The sequence below is a fragment of the Silene latifolia genome, chromosome Y (assembly GCF_048544455.1).
Source record: "Silene latifolia isolate original U9 population chromosome Y, ASM4854445v1, whole genome shotgun sequence".
NCBI lineage: Eukaryota > Viridiplantae > Streptophyta > Magnoliopsida > Caryophyllales > Caryophyllaceae > Silene > Silene latifolia.
Genome location: NC_133538.1, coordinates 450721528 through 450731147, shown reverse-complemented (window position 1 = coordinate 450731147; position 9620 = coordinate 450721528). Strand labels below are relative to the sequence as shown.

Here is a 9620-nt window from a genome sequence, read left to right as displayed (position 1 = left end):
TCTCATAGTCTTGTCAAGATTAAAAGTGATACTCTCATCTCCCACTTCTAGAGTGAGCTCACTATGTTTTACATCAATCACCGCACCCGTGGTGTGTAAGAAGGGTCTTCCTAGAATGATTGGAATCTTGGAATCTTCCTCCATATCAACAATGACAAAGTCCACCGGGATGAAAAACTTCCCAATTTGTACGGGGACATCTTCCCATATCCCTAATGGTGTCTTCGTCGATCTATCGGCCATTTGGAGTGTGATATTGGGGCACTTAAGCTCTCCCATCCTCAACCTTTTACTCACCGAGTACCGCATAACACTCACACTAGCCCCTAGATCACATAAGGCTTTGTTGATCATGGTGTCGCCAATGGTACACGGTATTGAGAAGCTTCCCGGATCCTTTAGTTTTGGAGGTGAACTCCCTTGAAGTATTGTACTACTCACCTTAGTGAAGGCGATAGTCTCAAGTTTCCGGATCGACTTCTTCTTTGTGAGGATGTCTTTCATGTATTTCGCATAGGCCGACACGTGATTGATTAATTCCGTGAAAGGAATTGAGACTTCCAAATTCTTCACAATTTCCATAAACTTTCCAAGTTGGTCATCAAATTTGGGCTTGGCTTGACGACTTGGAAAAGGAAGTCTAATCACAATGGGCTCCTTCTCCTTGACCTTGTCTTCATTTTTCTTTGAAATTTCTTATTTTGATGATTCTCCATCTTTGGAGTTTTGCATAATTTATTCCTTATCACTAGCTTCCACAACTTCATCCTCAACTTGCTTCTTCGGTTCTTCATACCTTGTACCACTTCTCAAGTGAATGGCACTAACCGTTTCATGTCTTGGGGGATTACTTTGAGGTGGTAATTGCCCCTTTTGTCTTTGTGAGCTTGAAGATGCTAGTTGAGTCAATTGGGTTTCCAACATCTTGGTGTGAGCTAGAATGTTGTTGATGGTGGTTCCCTTTGCTTGACTATCTTTTTGCATTTGAGTGAAAAACTCTTGTTGATTTTTTTGCATTTGGAGGACCGCTTTTTGAACATCAAAACCTTGGTCATTTTGGTGATTGTATGGATTTTGATTTTGGTAACCTTGGTTTTGGTTGTAAAAGGGTCTTTGATTTTGGTTTCTCATGGGAGGTGGAGTGTATGTTGTTTGAGGGTTTTGAACATTTTGGCTTTTGTATGAGAGATTTGGATGGAATTTGGTGTTTTCATTGTAATAGTTGGAATAAGGGATACCACTCTTGTATGCTTGGAAAGCATTCACTTGTTCATTTGTTCCCCTACATTCACTTTGGTCATGTCCCAAAGTTCTACAATTCTCACATATCCCACTTGGGATTGATGAGGATGCCGTCATGGCATTAACATGATGCTTTGGTGATTTTGAGGCTTCTTCAAGTCTAGCCATAGCTTGTTCAAAATTCAAATTGATTGTGTCAATGTGAGCACTAAGTTGACCACCCAATTGAGTAACGGAGTCCACTTCATGCCTTCCTCCTCTAGTAGCCTTGCGAGGTCTACTATATTGTGAGTTATGGACCGCCATTTCCTCAATCTTGTTCCATGTTTGATTGTCATCAACTTCGGTGAACATTCCATTTGATCCCATGTTGAGAATGTTCCTTGAATCTTCATATAGACCGTTCCAAAATTGTTGTACCAAGAACCACTCGCTAAGTCCATGGTGAGGACATGAGCGACAAATTCCCTTGAACCGCTCCCAAGCTTCATACAAAGATTCTTCATCCCTTTGCTTAAAACCCGTAATTTGAGCTCTTAGCATGTTAGTATTTTCCGGTGGGTAGAACTTTTTGTAGAAAGCTAGAGACAACTTCTTCCAAGAATCAATTCTGAGAGTGGCCTTATCAAGGCCCTTCAACCATTGTTTCGCGGTGCCGATTAGAGAAAAAGGAAATAAGACCCATCGAATTTGGTCTTGAGTCACACCGGTTTGAGAAATCGCATCACAATAGTCACAAAAGGTTTCCATATGAGAATGAGGGTCTTCACTAGGCATCCCCCCAAATTGGCTCCTTTCGACTAATTGGATAAAGGCGAATTTGGCAATAAAACTTCCGGTCAAATGTTGTGGTGTGGGAGTACCATTGGGTAGGTTCTCCTCGGTGGGTACGGAATGTGATGAAAACTTAGGCATTGTAGGTTGATTTTGTGGAGTATTTTGTGTTGGGTTCTCCTCACCTTCTCTTGAAAAAGGGTTGATGAACTCAATAGTTGGTTGAATATCCACAACTTCACTAATACCTCTCAAATTCCTCCTAGCAAATCTCCTATTGTTTGTCAAGGTTCTTTCAATTTCACGATCAAAAGGTAACAAATCACCTTGTGACCTTCTAGACATGCAAAATATCAAACAACTTGAAAACAATTAGAACAAACCTTGAGGAGTTTTACTTCCCCAAGGCAAAGAAAGACACAACTAATAACAATATAAGAAAATCTAAATCAAGTTAACACCGTCCAAGGCAACGGCGCCATTTTTGATCGGTCCGTTTCGTGTTCACAATTGAATAGATGTTGTCGTTGGGTCACGTCCGAATCAAAACACAATTTATAGCTTCACAAACAACTCTACAATTAGTAAAGAGGCAAGTAAAGGTCGGATCCCAAGGGACGGGAATTGAGATGAGATTATATTGAAACTAGTGGTGTCTTAGGGGTGTCACAATTTGGGTTGATGTAGAAGGTCACTAACTAAATAGCAATGAAAGTAAATAAGCAAGATGAAATAAAAGGGTTGTAAACAATTGATAAAAAGCACTAGGGTATCATGGGGTCATAGGGGAATCATGGGAATTGATCATACAAACATGTTCTCAAATTATAAGCAAGCAATTATTGTTGTGATGGATTGAGTTGGGTTATATCTTACAATCCTAGGAAAGTTTAGGTCCCAGAGCCGAATCGATTAGATTCTACAACACCTACAAGTCGACTTAGTCTTCCCTACTCAACAACATGCATGGTCTAATGAGACTCGAGTTGGTTTATGTCTTACAAGTCTCATTGAAAAGATAGGTGATGGGTAAAAAATGCAAGGATTCATAGGCTCGCATTTAATCAAACATAACATGTGCATGAGTTGAGATCAAAACAAGCAAGCAAATAAACCATGAAAGCATATTAATTTAAGCATGAATCATAACCCATGTTGGTTTCCCCTAATTACCCATTAACCCTAGCTAGGTTACTACTCACTCATTATCATGTTGATCATGCTAGCAAGGTTGTCAATCATACCAACAAAAGGAAACATGATGAACAAATGAAAGTAATTAACAATAATTAAAAAGGGATTAAGAGAATTATACCTACTAATGATTCCAATAATAAAGCAAAGAATAAAAGAAGTACTTGATGCTTGATTGAGAGGTTGTCAATCTCCCAATAATAACCCAAATAATCTTCAATTACCCAAAATAAAGGATGAACAAAAGAGAGATTAAGGAAATAAAACTTGTATTAAAACTTGATTAATTGTTGATTACAATACTAAAGAGAGATTTGATTGATATTAACTACTCTAATAATTGATAAGAAGAACATCCTCTTCTAATTAGACTAATGGGGTATTTATACTGGAAATTAGGTGGATGCATTAGGGTTAAATAAGGGCTAAACTAGTAATTACACTTTTTAGATTGAGCAGGGAGAAGTCGGTATTTTTCGAAGGAAGCGCTTCTTTCTTTGATGCATGAAGAGACAAATTCGTGCTGGGCTGGAATCCGGGCGTATTGGTGTCGGGACGGGCGGATTGTAGTAGGGGAAGACGGGCGTCTTCAAGGGAATCTGGGCGGATTCGGTGGTCGCTTACCCGGCGTCTTTGGCGAGAAGACGCACGGATTGTCTTTGTGGAGGACGGGCGGATTCAAGGCAATCCGCTCGGATTGTAGCTCAGCATTGTTTCTTCTTCTTTTCTTCCCTTTTCTTCATAAAATCCTTGGGGATTTCCTTGGGGATGCAAGGATCCTTTCTCAACATTGCTCATCTACTATCATATGTACAAAGGCCTTCTAATCTTGTCTCTCCTTGACGCTTGGTCATTGAATTCAATTAATTTAGTCTTGTTTTGCCATGAAAATGCAAGATTTGCACTCCTTTCCTACCAAGGGATCAAAATCTCAAAGAATATGCAAAACAAAGAACTAAAGACAATAAATGACCCAAATATGCACTAAAAAGAATGGGAACAAGGCTAATTCGGGGGATAAATATGCGCTAATTATGGTCACATCAGTCAGAGAACGCTTTGAGCACGGAAGAGGTAATACATTCTTTTATCAATGATTTCGACGTTAGGAGCGACCGACCTGAGGTAATTAATTATGATTTCATGATTATTGTTAAGATTAAAAGTAAATTACCTCGTATGACTTATGCTATATATTTCAATACTCCACCCCCTTCTAGTTGGATAAATAAGCTTATAAAGTTTCACCATATTTGTCATCGAAAATTTGTTAGGCTGAGACGGTACTTTATATTTCTTTCATATGCTCTTTCTTTATTATGGTGCTACTTACAGTTTTGTGCAGCACATGCGCAGTTATTTGATCGGTTGCTGCGTGCTTTGAGCTGTTTTTACTGGGCTCAATTGGACTGGTTGTTGAAGAAACGATGGTCGAGCTGGGACCTGTCTGAAACTAGCGCTGTCCGGGAGGCAACCCGGAGTTTAATTTTTAGTTGATTATCGAACATTTTAGTTTTGTTGTGTGTGTAATAAATGGTTTTTAAACCATAGACTATGAAGGATTTAGGCTTGGTTTTTGGTCGACATTTGTCTGCAGGTACCTCTCGATCGAGCACTCTTTTTACTCGATCGATTGCTTGACTCCTTCGTTCGACCACTTTTGCAGCCTAATGTACTCGATCGAGTACTTAATCTTTTCGATCGAGCACCAAGTTTTCCTGTTTTGATTCGATTCCAGTGATGCTGTTATGCAGCTGTTCGTGACCTCCCATGTTGCTGGCTGGTTTGGGGAGATCTCTACTTCACGTAATCTTGTATGTTTTCCGCATCTTCACTCTCTCCTTTTTAGTTTGCATTTTCCTTTCCTATTTTGGGTACAATGAGGTCATTGTACGGTTTGATTTGTGGAGGTTATGCATCCATATCTGTGTCTGCATTTATGTTTTTATTGCATTTCTGTTATCACGTTTAATTTATGTATGCATTGTTGTTTTTTTTTTATAAAAATTCAAAAAAATCTCATAAAAATTAAAAATTCAAAAAAACTAAAAAAAATTCACGTTTACTTTTGCATATAGGTTGAGTCGAAACGGTGGATTTCTATGATGAAATTGCACTATAATTTGTCCTTTGCTTAAGCGTTGCACAAACTAATATCTTTTAGCATTGTCTTATTGCATAATCTACGAGTTAATGTTTAAATACAGCTGAACAAATAGACTTGACCTGAAATTTTGGCAAACTACTTATAATTTCTAAGATTTAGAGCCTTATAAACTGGTGTCATTTATGACCAGTTTCATGTAGGATTGTGAGTAGTATACTCCTTGCATAACATGTTCATTAATTTGCACGCATATGAAATTCAATTGCTTTTTGCCCGGATACATTCGAGTTTTTGGTTGGTGTCACATGCAGGGAGGTGCTTACATTCCCTTTCTTTCATTTTTACCCATAAACTCCACATTTAGCCAAATTTGCCTTTTGACCCTTAACTACATCTAAATTTAGTATGCCTTGTCAAGCTAGTTTAGTGTATATTTTTTGCGGTATATGATTTATCGTGCCGAGTTTGGTTTGTATTGTTTTGATTTGGATTTGGTAATTTATGAAGGAGACGAAGGATGAAAAAAAAAAAGTTGAAAAGGAAAAAGAAGAATTCGAAAAAAACAGAAAAAGAAAAGAAAAAAAGTTGTGAAAAAAAAAAGAAAAAAAAAAGAAGTTCGTTTGATGAGACGGTTTTTACTCCTATGCTTTTATCATTATCTATTGAGGAGTATGTTTGGTTTGGTTAGTGAGTTTGTGTGTCAAAATAAAGGGCACTTATACTTGATTTCTGATGGATTAAGAATCGGGTTTGGTTCGTATGGTTTCGTTAGGTTGCTAGCTTGACTATTACCTCACGATCCCATAAATGTTTTGCCTTTTCTTACCCATTGCCTCACTAAACCATATTTTTGTAAGCCCTCGGCTGTGACAGACCTTGTATGGTTGGAATGAATGTGGGGTAGTTAGAATTGTCTATCATATTAGTTGCATGCATGTTTATGTGGGTCGTAGTTTAGGTGAGCGACTATATTTCTTTCTCTCTTACACTAATATGCTTACCCTTTGCTTCATGAGAAAAGAGTGACCCGTGAGAGTCCATTATCAGAGGTCTTGCCAGGTCGACGGTTCAACTTTATTATAAACATCTTACAACTCGTTTGCGTTTGACTGTTTTGCTATAAGTATTAGTTGTCTGCATTAAATTGGTTTAAGTGGGAATTTGAAGCTGGCTCCAAGCTTTCTTTTCCATTCCATTAGTTTGCATTTAATTTGCTTGGGGACAAGCAAAGGTTTGGTTTGAGGAAATTTGATGTGTGCATTTTATATAGGCATTTTGTACTTCATTTGCACGCATTCCTATGCATATTTAGTAGTGTTTAGCTACAAATGTCCCCCGAATTGTCTACTTTTGTTTCTCTTGTCTTATTTGCATGAATGAACCGAAGATGAGAATACTCAAGCTTAAAACATGTCCCTATGCATGCATTTAGGAGATGAGTTGAGTCGGAGCTTGGAGACTGTTATTTTGTGATGCGCAAAAAAGTAAGATAGCTAGGCGAGCAAAGGAAGAATTTTAAATTGTTAGTGCCTAATTTGAAGAGCCATATCTCTATTTATACAACCGATTTTCAGGTAATTCCAATTGGAGATGAAAGCTTGTCCTCTTAGCTTTTCAACGCCACCAGAAACGCTCTGTTTGCCCAAGTAACGAAGAAATGGCAGCCGTTGGTAATTTAGTGCGCGAAGTAGGAATTGTGCGCTGGAAACCACTCGATCGAGTACTATTGCGTTCGATCGAGTAGTTTAAGTCCTCGATCGAATAGGCTCTTTTTGATAGTGTTCGATCGAGTAGGTTTTCTAATCGATCGAGAGGTTTTTCTATAATTTACTCGATAGAGGAATTTTAAAGTACTCGATCGAGTACTTTTCTATCTGCCGCAAGGTTTTATTATCGTTTAGGTTAGTAATTGTCTTTCCTATAAATAGGAAAGACGTCATTAGGTTTAAACTCTCCTCTTCCTCTCTCTTTTTCTCTCTTCTCCTCTTTTTCTCTTTTTCTCCCTTTTGTAACCTGATACTTTTGCTCTCTTTTCCGGATCTTAATAAGTAATTCTCTCTTTACTTTCTTTAATTTGCAATGTTCTTTATTTCTTCATCTTTTGTTTTTGTTATGTTTATTCATAACTAAATTCTCTTGTGTTAGGATTAGGGGACCCATGGAGTAAAGTAACGATGTTGTAAATAGGCTAGACGATTTATTTGTGAGAATCTGTGACCATAGCAATATAACTGTAATCTGTTTAGTTGAGTGCATGCTTCTAAATAACATTAATTTGGTTAACTTTGTTCCAGTATTGAAGGATTGGAACGAACAGACCTGCTATGAATAATAGACTACCTAATGAGGGCGAAAGTTAAGTTAGTAGTATTTTAGGGTGGATAGCGGACCGAAAGGACCTTTCCCTTGCCCTTCTCATAGTAGACTGTCTATGCTATTTATGACTGAGTTAGTAAACTGCCATGGTGAACCGAAATCCTGACATACCTCTCTTTATCTGATCACATCTTAGCTTTTCTTGCTTTTATTGCTCTTTGCCTTAGTTCTCTTGCCTTAATCACTTTTAGTTAGAAATCATTTAATAACCCCCAATTGTGACTGTAGACAGACTAGAATTAACAAGTAGATAGTGACCGCCTCCCTGTGGAGACCGACCCTACTTACCGCTGACTTCTAATAGTAGTATTTAGGTATTTATTTTTGGTACTAAACGATGGTATCAGGGCACAAAGCTTGTTTTAATTGCATAATAGAGAAACCCTTTTGCGTTAGTGTACATCATAACAATTATTGAGGTACATTTCTAAATACAAAACTAAAATGTGTAAACTATAACACTTATATGTCCATGGATGAAATGGCAACTACCCTCGTTCCATTCAGGTAAATTTCTGAATTTATTCTTGCTAGTCGTCAAACGATAATGCCAAATATTATAATGAAATGCACAAATTAGTATCAAATACATATGATGGGATAATGAGCAAGAATGCAATGTCAATGTCATAGATATTCAAGGAGGAATATGTTGGAGTCACATGACCAACTTCCTTGATCTTTACTTATTTGGGGTTTGTCTCTATTTCAGTGTCTAACACTTTTCTCTTTCGAGTCTAGTTCTATCCTTAACAATTAAGATAGGTACTTACTTCTTATCGCTCCCACTGTCTTCAAGAATTTCTACTTGATAAAGACCTGTCTTCATATAAATTCCTAGTTAATCCTTCACAAGGATGAACTCTATTGTGGTATTTGGTTAATCAAAATTTCTAACAAATTAATTTACCAATTTTAACATTGTCATGTTCTTAACAACTTAAGTGCTTGATGACAAGTGTTTAGGTTGAGCAATAAGACTTTTGAACCATGGATGCATAGAAGAATTATCAAAATATATTTTAACTAATTGCTTCTTCTATTTATTCTTCTTCATAAGAGATTTCATATACATGGGTATGTAAGGAATTTAAGATGTTAATCTTGTATTTGCATAGGACAATTCCTATCGAGTTCTATGGAATAGAACGATTCCTATAGAGCTAGTCCACAACCTATGATACGGTTCATTTTTAGAAAGAGATTCCCAGTCGTTAGCAGTAGTGCTTTAGCGAAGACTCGTGTTATAATCGAATGATATCGCATATGAGTAGGAGTAATGAAATAGAACAACATTGAAAACAACGAAATAGTGGGAAAATTAAAATTCATCGTTATATTTAAAACATTTTAGCATGTTTTAACATTTATATAATGACCTCCACCCAATTATATAAATATTTCCGAGATCCAAAATTCATATTAAGTTGGATGTGAGCCAACGGACCCTCTATACCTTTATTAATATAACTTGGTGGGTTAACCCTCTTAACCGATTCTATAATTAGAACTCTCAGTCGATGAATTTACGTTAAGTTTCATCTTTAGCTCGAACCTATTGCGGCTGTGGTCGCAAATACCTTCGTTGAGATCAACCAAATTTTCGAAGTGTAATAACTATTTATTACCCCACTTACCCAACGTCAATTGAAAGCACCCCAGTATAATGTTCCAATACCGTATTGTACCTATATGAAATTGGGATTCATCAGTTCCTACTATTTGGTAAGGCTAAGTCTCAATCTTTTAAAATGTGTGATGTCGAGTCAATTTATTATCTATCAAATTTAAGTGAACTAAATTGTTGAACTAACGATAATTATAATTGACATGATCGAATACTCGATAAGATATGCATGTGTTGTTTATGGCGATTTGGCAATGCATGCAACATATAATGAAAAATGCATAAGCAATAAATAAATTT

At 37.0% G+C, this 9620-nt stretch overlaps 1 non-coding gene across 1 annotated transcript; it reads left to right on the top strand.

Annotated features, from left to right (window-relative positions):
- The first annotated feature begins 1678 nt into the window (after positions 1–1678).
- Positions 1679–1785, top strand: LOC141636919 (small nucleolar RNA R71). Its single transcript, XR_012541486.1, has one exon. It is a non-coding gene; the product is annotated as a small nucleolar RNA R71 (small nucleolar RNA).
- The last annotated feature ends 7835 nt before the right edge of the window (positions 1786–9620 follow it).